This window comes from Bidens hawaiensis, unplaced genomic scaffold (assembly GCF_021521415.1).
Source record: "Bidens hawaiensis isolate Kalapana, Puna unplaced genomic scaffold, B.hawaiensis_p1.1 tig00083133_1, whole genome shotgun sequence".
Classification (NCBI taxonomy): domain Eukaryota; kingdom Viridiplantae; phylum Streptophyta; class Magnoliopsida; order Asterales; family Asteraceae; genus Bidens; species Bidens hawaiensis.
In genome coordinates, this window is record NW_027503957.1 from 1 (window position 1) to 10,379 (window position 10,379).

Sequence of the window (10,379 nt, forward strand, 5' to 3'; positions counted from 1 at the left end):
GTTTCAAGAAGAAGCTTTTGAGGAATTGAAGAAAAGACTCACACAAGCTCCAATCCTTGCTCTACCCGATGGTAATGAGGATTTGTTGGTTTGTACTGATGCCTCGCATCATGGGTTATGTTGCGTGTTGACGCAACGAGGAAAGATGATAGCTTATGCGTCCAGACAGCTGAAGGTTCGCGAAAGTACTTACCCAACGCATGACTTAGAGTTAGCAGCAGTAGTGCATGCTCTAAATATATGGAGACACTACATGTACGGTACTAAGTGTACTATTTACACCGATCATAAGAGTTTGAAGTACTTCTACAAGAAGAAGGAGTTGAACATGAGACAGAGTAATGGTTAGAGTTGATTAAGAACTATGACTGTGATATCAAGTACTATCCGGGTAAGGCTAATGTGGTTGCTAGCAATGAGCAATAAGAATGAAGAAGTCATTGCAACAGTGAAGTCGTATAAGTTAATTGTTAACTCAGACCTCTTTGGAGAAATCATCAAGGCGCAGTCTGAGGTACTTGCAGATGGAGGGATAATGAAGAAAGAAAGAATTGTCAGAAAGTAAGACGAGCTGATGGAAAACACTTATGGTGTTAAGTTTAGGTTTGACCGTATGTGGATTCCACGCCATGGAAATCTCAATGGTTGAATCTTTGATGAAGCTCACAAGTCGAGATACTCGATTCATCAGGGATCCACCAAAATGTATCAAGATCTAAAGAGAGATTACTGGTGGCCAGGTATGAAGAATGATGTAGTGGATTATGTCAGTAAGTGCTTAACTTGTTTGCAAGTCAAGGCTGAACACCAGAAACCATATGGAAAGATGAAGCCTTTGGAGATACCTGAATGGAATGGGAACACATAACCATGGATTTCTTAACTAAGCTACCCCGTACAGCTAAACATCATGATACTATTTGGGTGATTGTGGACCGTTTGTCGAAAAGCGCTCACTTTGTGCCTATACGAGAAGCCATCTTGTCAGAGGTATTGGAAAATGTGTTCATAAAGCAACTTGCGGCTAAGCATGGAGTGCCATTATCGATTGTGTCCGATAGAGATACTCGCTTCATTTCAAGATTCTGGAAGAAGTTCCATGAGGCTACGGGAACATCACTGAACATCAGTACAACGTATCATCCTCAAACAGATGGGTATTTTGAAAGGACTATCCAAACCCTTGAGGATATTCTACGTGCTTGTGTTTTAGACTTTGGAGGAAGTTCGGATGATCATCTGCATCTGGAAGAGTTTTCCTATAGCAACAGCTACCATTCGAGTATTGGTATGCCCATGTTTGAGATCCTTTATGGTAGACTTTGTAGAACCATTGTATGTTGGAGAGAGATTTGACCAGAGTAGATTGGAAGCTTAAAATTTGTGCAAGAAACCTCGTTAAGGTTTGATCAGATCAAGGAAAGAATGAAAGCTGCTCAAGACCGACAGAAGTCGTATGCTGATAAGCGGAGACGACCGATCGAGTTTAACGTCGGTGACAATGTGATGCTCAAGGTCTCTCATTGGAAGGGAATTATTCACTTCAGAAAAAGAGGAAAGTGAAGGATGAGGTACATTGGACCTTTTAAGATTTAGATCGTGTGGGGGAAGTGGCTTATAAGCTTGATTTACCAGAAGAGTTGGAAGGAATTAGTAGACATCAAGGTTGATGAAAAGTTAAACTATCTTGAAAAATCGATAGGGATCGTTGACCGCAAGGAAAAACAGCTTAGTCATAAAGTTATCTCTTTAGTGAAGGTGATATGGAAGCACCGTAAAGGATCAGATGTCACTTGGGAAGTTGAAGAAGAGATGTACAAGTTTTACTTTGGATTGATTAAGTAATAGTTAGGTTTTGGGAACGAAAACTCTTTAAGGAGGGAAGACTTGTAACACCTCGTTAGTATGAGTTGGGTTGTGTTGTGTTGGGTTATATAAATGTGGGTAATGGACATGGATTATCAAGGAATGAAGGAAGACCATGGGCTTAAGCCCATGACCCTTAATATAAAACAATCTTATTCATTAATCCATTCATACCACTCATTCCTTAGACCAACCAAAACACACACTTAAGCTCTCTCTCATCTTTCTGCCTTTCTCTAGCCGAAACCAAGAAGAAGAACTGATCCCGACCCGATGTATGATAGTATGATCTTTTTTGAATCCAAACCCACTAGGTCTATTTGCGAAACGACTAACCGACACCCTCCACCGTTAAAGTCACGAGATTCGTATGGAATCGAGTATTATCCAATCGAATTACGAACTTAGGGGTCACCAAAGCTCGGATCCGGAACGATCGGGACGAAAAATGGTGAAACGGTGTAGAAACACGTTTTTCCGGCCACCGCCCGTTTTTCTGGCACGGCGGCGCCAGAAAGGAGATGTATGACTGGGAATGTAAGGGAATTTTAGAGAATGTTTCTGACATTCTCTGACCTAACCCTAGGCGCGTGTAACGAATTCGCTATGCCAATTCGTTAAGAAGGCATAACGAATGTGCTTCATTTTTTATGTAATTCGTTCCAGAAAACTAACGAATGAGCCCTCATTCATTATGATCATTCGTTAAGGCGATTCGTTAAATGAGAGACGAAAGAACCTCATTCGTTATAGAGTTCATTCGGTAGCCAGACCAAACGAATAAGTCAATTCTTTATGAAGGTCAGTTCGTTATAAAGGCCAATTCGCTAGGAGGTTTCATAAGTGGCCATTCGTTATGAAGTAACGAATGAGTCCATTCCTTATGAGCCCCATACGTTAAAGAATTGGATAACGAATTAGACTTTGAAAGAATGACAGAAAGGTCCCTGAACTTAGATTAAATGGTTTAATTACATAAAATCCCTTGATCTATATTAATTAATGAAAAATAACTTAAAGGTTAATTAATAATGATTAACTAACTGGTTAGACGCTTAAGATTAAGTAAGCAACGAATGTGTAGAGAAATATTTAATATGGTGTTTTTTAAACAGTTAGTCGTGCACAGCTAAAGAAAGGAATAACCATTAACAGTGAACGTAACAGGACTCAGGTGAGTTTCTAGCCCCACTTCCTTGTTATGTTTTCGGGTTTATGCGCATACTAAATGTGAACGTTAATACACTTACCTAAAATGGTAAGTGTATGCTATAATGATAGATGTGATAGTATGTATGAATGTTATGAATGAATGCTTCTCGTGTGTGAACGATCTTCGGATATTGCACGTATCGACAGGGAAAGTAATGTGTAGTATGCCTAGTATGAAATATGTATGTACGAAAGTACGTAATGAAATGAGTATCTACAGAAGTATGGTTATATAACAAAAGGTATGTATGGTTATAGCATGGATGGATGGAATGGTTTAAACAGGTAACATACCCTAATAATATCTGCGAATGCAGGGAACAGACCCTATTAATATCTATGAATGTAGGGAACAGACCCTAATAATATCTGTGAATGTAGGGAATAGACCCTAACAATATATGCGAAGGTAATAGGGTGGAATGCTCTTTAAAAAGTATATGTATCATACGTATGTAGGTAATTATGTAAGGAAAGATGAAGATATGTATTTTCGGATACGTATTTACGTAGGTATGTGAATGTAATGTATTTTTCCTGATTAACTAGAACTCACTCAGCGTAGTTGACATTTAGTATGCACGCATGTTAATAGACTGAGACAACTGGTTTGAGAGGGACACAAGGCAAGATTGAAGAGGTTGGCATCTGAAATTTTGTCATGATGTTTTGAATACTATGATTTATGTTATGTTATAAAAGACAAGTTATGGATGTTTGTATGAATGGTTGACCTTTATATTATTCCGCGAAAGTTTTAATTCACTCTGATATTTAGGACTGTGTTTATGACTAAATCTAACACTAACGTAGGGCACCGGGACTAGGGCCTTACAATGGTTCAGGAAACCTTGAGGTCGGAGATCACTAGATTCCGATTGCTCGGAGGAGGATGAAACAGAAACTTAAGACATTATAAAAAGAAAGGAGAGGAAAGAATACCTGGTAAACTGCTGAAGTGTGATTATAAATGGATGCAAGTGGTCGCATGTATAGGCAGGAAGTGGTAAATTAGGATAGATGGTAATTATATCTAACCTATCACGTCTAATCTCTCTTTTTGCAGGAAATTTGTAATTCAAAATGACAACTATTATCTACTAACAACCGTCATTTTGGGGGCAATTGTTTGGACACAGATTTTTGTGCTGAGGATATGTTATTCCTATGTGACATTAGGATCAATTATCCTTTGGATATGTTCCAGATTACGCATGATCAAGGATCCTCAGTACTAATTGTTTACTAACAATTGTATTATATGAATGGTGTTGTGATTAACAAGTATATCGGCTAAAGAGACCAAGTCTACCTATTTATTCGTCAGTCTATGATGTTTAGCAAGTGGTCAAAGTATGGCAACGGATCATGGAGAAGTGGCAAAATTGTAGGAGTTTTAGTTAGCTTATATTTTGTATATTTTGAGCTTATGATCGGTATAGGAACACACACAGTTTACACACCCCTAATTCACAGAGATTTTTTGAGCTACTATCAATAACACTTAGCAATTATTGTACTCACCGATCTTTAGCTCCAACATTGTAATATTTATTTTTTATTAATAAAGTGGTGATAGACGTTTTGTCATCACCAGGGTTTTTGTGCCGGAGATCATCATTTGATCAAGGGATTTTCCTCGTAACAAATCACGGTGTTCATCTTTATGTCGTTTACATAATGTTATATAAGCACTCTACCTTACAAAAGCAAATTTTGTTACATTATCCTTAAACCGATTTTTGACCAAAACATGACTTTTTGTTTTATTTTTATTACCGCTTTTGTGTGATTTTCACCCCATGGCTTAGGATTCTTCTTAATCTATCATATAATATGGACGAATCCTTAACCGGGTCTTGTTAATATGTAGTAATATACTTCAAACTTCCAAAAAACATTTGTAAATGAGTTTTATCAATAATTTTGTCAGGGAATTTATTTGAGAATTCTGTACTTCTATTGATAGGAATTATTTTTCCCTTTTCAATCATATATACTTCTTGTGTTTTATTTGTGGTTGTTTTTTATTGCTTTATTTATGACACAATTCTCTAGAAATGTTATTTCTTCATATTTAACTATTTGACTTCACATAATTTGTTTCAATTAGAATTGCTTCATTATTTTGTTTGTTTATTCTTTTGCATCTAGCATTCATCGTTGTTAATAACCTATAGTATATCTTATAACATATAAAAATTATTTCTCAACCCTGGGCATAATTATATCCATGAGTTTTTACATATAAAGTTAAAGCATCATCTATATTTTGATCAGATAAAGAAAATTTAGGTCTGGATAAACATCAAAATATACCGAACCATGTGCTAAACTGGTTTCTATAATGCCTATTAATGGTTGTTTCCAAATTAAATTACGAGCATCTCGTAATACCGCTATAAAACTTTCTGGTAAACCTAGTAAGGTTAAAGGGTTAAAGCAACTTGAACTAAGCCAACGTGAATAAAATTATAATCTTTTTTGTACTTGACTAAATCAGATAGGTTTAAGAGTTTTATTATCATTTCTTCATTGCTGACTGACACAGCTTCGTCAGTTGTTTTAACAACTTGTTTCCAATTTAAAAAATTATCAAAACTTCCAATTTGGTATATAACTTTCGGATTAATATGTGGAATTTTCCAATAATTCAATAAATCAAGATTTTTTTGGAATATCATGTTCCTTGTTTATACTGTTTTTAACAGTACACTTGTTTTTAAATAAATTAATCATTTTGTGATTAAAGTATTGAACCATAACACATACCCCCCTTTAAATCCATGGCTCTGATATATATATATATATATATATATATATATATATATATATATATATATATATATATATATATATACATATATATATATATTATGGGGTTGTTTTGGATTATTCGTTTTTAATATTTATATATTTTTTAGAATTTTAATTTTATTTATTGTAAGGAAATTAATAATATATTTTTGATAATAAAATGGTTTCACAAATAAATAAGATGTTATAACGTGGTTAATCTGTGTAATTATTTTCCCTCCAAAAGTTATATATGTAATTAATAAATCATTATTCACTTTCTTTTTACACTACATTAATATTATATCTATAACATAATTATATTATTCACTTTTCTTTAAACTCTATTTATATTATATCTACACACTTCTATAAATTTTATAAAAATAAATATTTATATATTATACTACTATATGTTGTTAGAATATATTTCACAACATGTTTGGTTAAATACAAAAATCAACAACAAACCGTGTTTGTTAACTATTGAAAAGAATATAATTTTAAATGTTATCTTTAACATATTATACTATGTATATTGTTAAAAATTATAAATAAAAAACAAAGAAAACCGCTAATATGTTTTCATTTTACGAAGTAACTTTTTTAATCATTAAATTATAAATAATGCTTAAAAGGTTTATCAATATTATAAAAGTAAATCAATTTATCTATTGGGTTTTTTTGTTTGTGTACTTTGTCATATTCATATATATTATAAATTATAAATATATGACTTAAATTTATCCATTTATTTTTTGGGTTAATTTAGTAAAGTATTCATATATGTGTTAAATTGTAAGGATAGTATATACCAAGCGCTTTCAAATATAATAAAGTTTATCATATTTAGTTTCTTCGTTTTTTATCAATGATTATTTCGGTTTTTGTGAAACTTATTTGATTATTACGACTTAAAAGTTGGTAAATAGATCATATGGTACAAAGTAACTACATTTGGCACAAATATTTATGGGTAAAAAAAGGGTAATCAAAATATTTTTAAAAATTTGTGAATGCAAATAGATTTATCGTCGAACTTATTACGGGTTCAAAGTTTTGACATAAAATGTAAACAAATGAAAAGTTAGAACTTTACATGTGATTGGGTTTTGAATTTATTTTTAAGTGCACTTTTGAAAATAGTCAAAAGATTCGGGATTTTGCACATTGAGTATTTTTCCTATGACTATTAAAATTTAAGAAAAATTGCGAAACACTTCCGACATGCCACCTCTAGGCCTATCAATGCTTCTAACATTTATCAAATTAAAAATATTTATATTAGCATTGAATTTTCCTTAATAGTAATCAGAATGTTGTATGTGAAACATGTCATAAAAATTATGCTCAAGTGAAACAAAACATTCACAAAATGAAGCGGGTTAACATGTTATTTTTTTTTTGTTGTCAAAATGGGAAAGTCGAGAAGCCCCTTAAACTTATCAAAATATTTTCATGGTGTAGCTCAAAACTATTACTATATGAGAAGTATGCTCCGAAATTGATCCATAACCAAATTTCTGTTAATTATACATATATGATACTGAGAATATAATTTCCAATATTAACATGGTACTTTTTTTGTTGTTGTCAATATGGAAAAGTCGAGAAGCCCCTCAAACTTATTAAAATATTTTGCATGGTGTAGCTTTAAACTATTATTATATAAGAAGTATTCTCCGAAATTGGTTCATAACCAAATTTCTTTCAATTATACATATATGATACTCATAATGAAATTGTCAATAGATGGAGTGTTCTTATGTATGTTTTTGCACTTGCATTCTTTTTTTAATTAAGTTCATTTTTTTGGAAAAAATCATTTAGTAATATAAATAAAATCAATGTATGTATATACAAGCATAGATGTAATACATTTTTCATATACATAAGATATTGCTTTATTTGTAAATTTGTTATAAAGATCATCCCGTGTGTTACACGAGCCTTAAAGCTAGTACATATATATATATATATATATAGCGGTTAATGTATGCTAATGTCTTATCGTACGATAGCTACACGAGAACTTGAAGCGTCCAATCAAAATTTTCAAAACACGCGCCTAGTTTTTTAAAAGGGTAGGATCATGAAAATAATCTCCCTAAACATTCCTAAAATCAACCAAAAAATAACCGCACTGAATCCGGCGACGATTAAGCGTACGAAACAACTACCCAAAAAATCAACTAAAAAACACTAGACGAATAACGAAGATGGAAAATCGAAGAACCCTAAACCATCTGCAATGAGAAAAGAAAGAAGATCAAATGAAAACCAAGATAGACCTCAGATTACTATCAAATCAGGTGGTTTTTATGATTACTATATGTTGGGATGTGAAAAAGGACAAAGGAAGATTGGAAACTTCTCAACCTCCCTGAAAACTGCTAAGTATGGAAACCGAGCAAGCTCAAGCTTGTAACATCCCGAAATTTCTAAAGTAATATTTATTATATTATTTTGTCGGGTGAAATAAACGAGTTAGTGGAACGATAATAATAATAGCAAAATATGAAGACTTAGTAGGATAATTAGATGGGATTAGATATAGACCAAAAGGAAATATGGGCCTTCGGTCCATGGGCTTAAGGGAGTATAAATACCCCCTTAAACCCCAATCATTTCCATTCCATCCATTTATCCATCCTAATCTCTACACACTCCAAAACACACACAACCCGAACCAAGATCCAAAGGCGAGGACCCGAGCTCGTTGGTGCTAGATTGTCGTGACGAACCAAAGCAACAAGACCAGCTCGTGTTCGTAGTTCGACTCATTTACGGTACGTTTATATCGAGAACATGTTCGTTTAGGTTTGGATTAGTATAGAAATGATAGATCGGTGTTTGTATGGTAAAAACGAATCCTACAAAGCTAAACTTACTGAAAATGGTTAAGATTTGATGGGTTAATCGATTGATAAAAGAACCCGTAACCTATATGCCTAAATCGCACCCCTTAAACATCGATGTTAGGCCGATTTGATGGTTGGGGTTTGTAGGCGCTGGTCAGACGATTCCGTGGATACCTAAATCGAGTTATTTGGTTAAGAAACGAAGATGATTAAGGACGAACAGTAGCTGCAGCCGACAACTTCGCCTGCAAGCTAAGTTCGCCTGATGAACTTCGCCTGCAAAGCTAAGTTCGCCTGATGACAACTTCGCCTAAAAGCTAAGTTCGCCTGATGACAACTTCGCCTAAAAGCTAAGTTCGCCTGATGACAAATTCGCCTAAAGCTAAGTTCGTCTGATGACAACTTCGCCTAAAGCTAAGTTCGCCTAAGGTTTAACTTCGCCTAAAGCTAAGTTCGCCTAAGGTTTAACTTCGCCTAAAGCTAAGTTCGCCTAAGGTTTAACTTCGCCTAAAAGTCAAGTTCGATAAGAAAATAAATTAAAAACCTAATGGAAAATGTGTTAAGACAGTTAATGTAAATAAAATTTTTCCAAGCTGACCTGGCAGCTCGACCCCTGTAACACCCCGTAACCGCAGCGGAAACGTAAACGGAATGCAACAGACGCCTCTGATATCAACCACATTGTTTATAAAGAAAACTGAATGCATTAATATACTTCAAAATTACATTATCTCGTATTTCATTACCGTCTAGGTGATACACACATCATACAATACGATACATAATTCTATTTATTATAATGTATCCTAACATCCAGCACGCAAATCTTACACACATCAAGCACTTAGCACGTAAGCAATCACTTCATCTTAGTTGTACCTGAAAAGCATGTGAGAAAACGGGTCAACTACGAATAGTTGGTGAGTTTCACAATTCGAGTAAACCATGATAAATCATTATCAAAATATAATATTATCGATGTAATTATGCTGAGCCCACAAGTGAAACCTCTGACTATCACACACAACCCCGTTGCATACTCCGCCCACGAACCTGCCCCAAACCGCTATGTCTAACATTACATAGCAAAATATATATAACACCCAAAATAGACATGTGCAACTGGCTGGGAAACATCAGCAAATCCATGCCGGACCAGTTGGGTTTGTCAGACCAATAGTACTATCCACACTCTACCGGCTTTCAGTTAATCACTCGTGTTCCGGGGCCTTAGAATGTTAGCAACTCAGACAATTACCATCTTAGTACATTTCCGTACGATTCCCGTACAATAAAATATATATAAAACCACGCAAATCCATGCGTTCAGTATGTACTTAAACAATTCAGGAGTAACATGCTTCCGCCCCGAGAAAATATTTAAAAACAATTCAGAAAAGGGGCTCGTGGAACTCACCTTAGCACATGCAAGCAGGTAACAACAATCATTATCAGTTAACACGTCCAAGCTGTAATATGATCCCTACGATCGTTATTATACCAAAATTGTTTATATAATCTTTAACTGTATCAACCGGTACATCTGGGGACACTGTTAACCCAGTACTGTACCCGAAATACTTCTCCGGACTCATATTGTGATATCGTTTAGAGGTCCATAGTCACAATTACTATTAGTCGTTT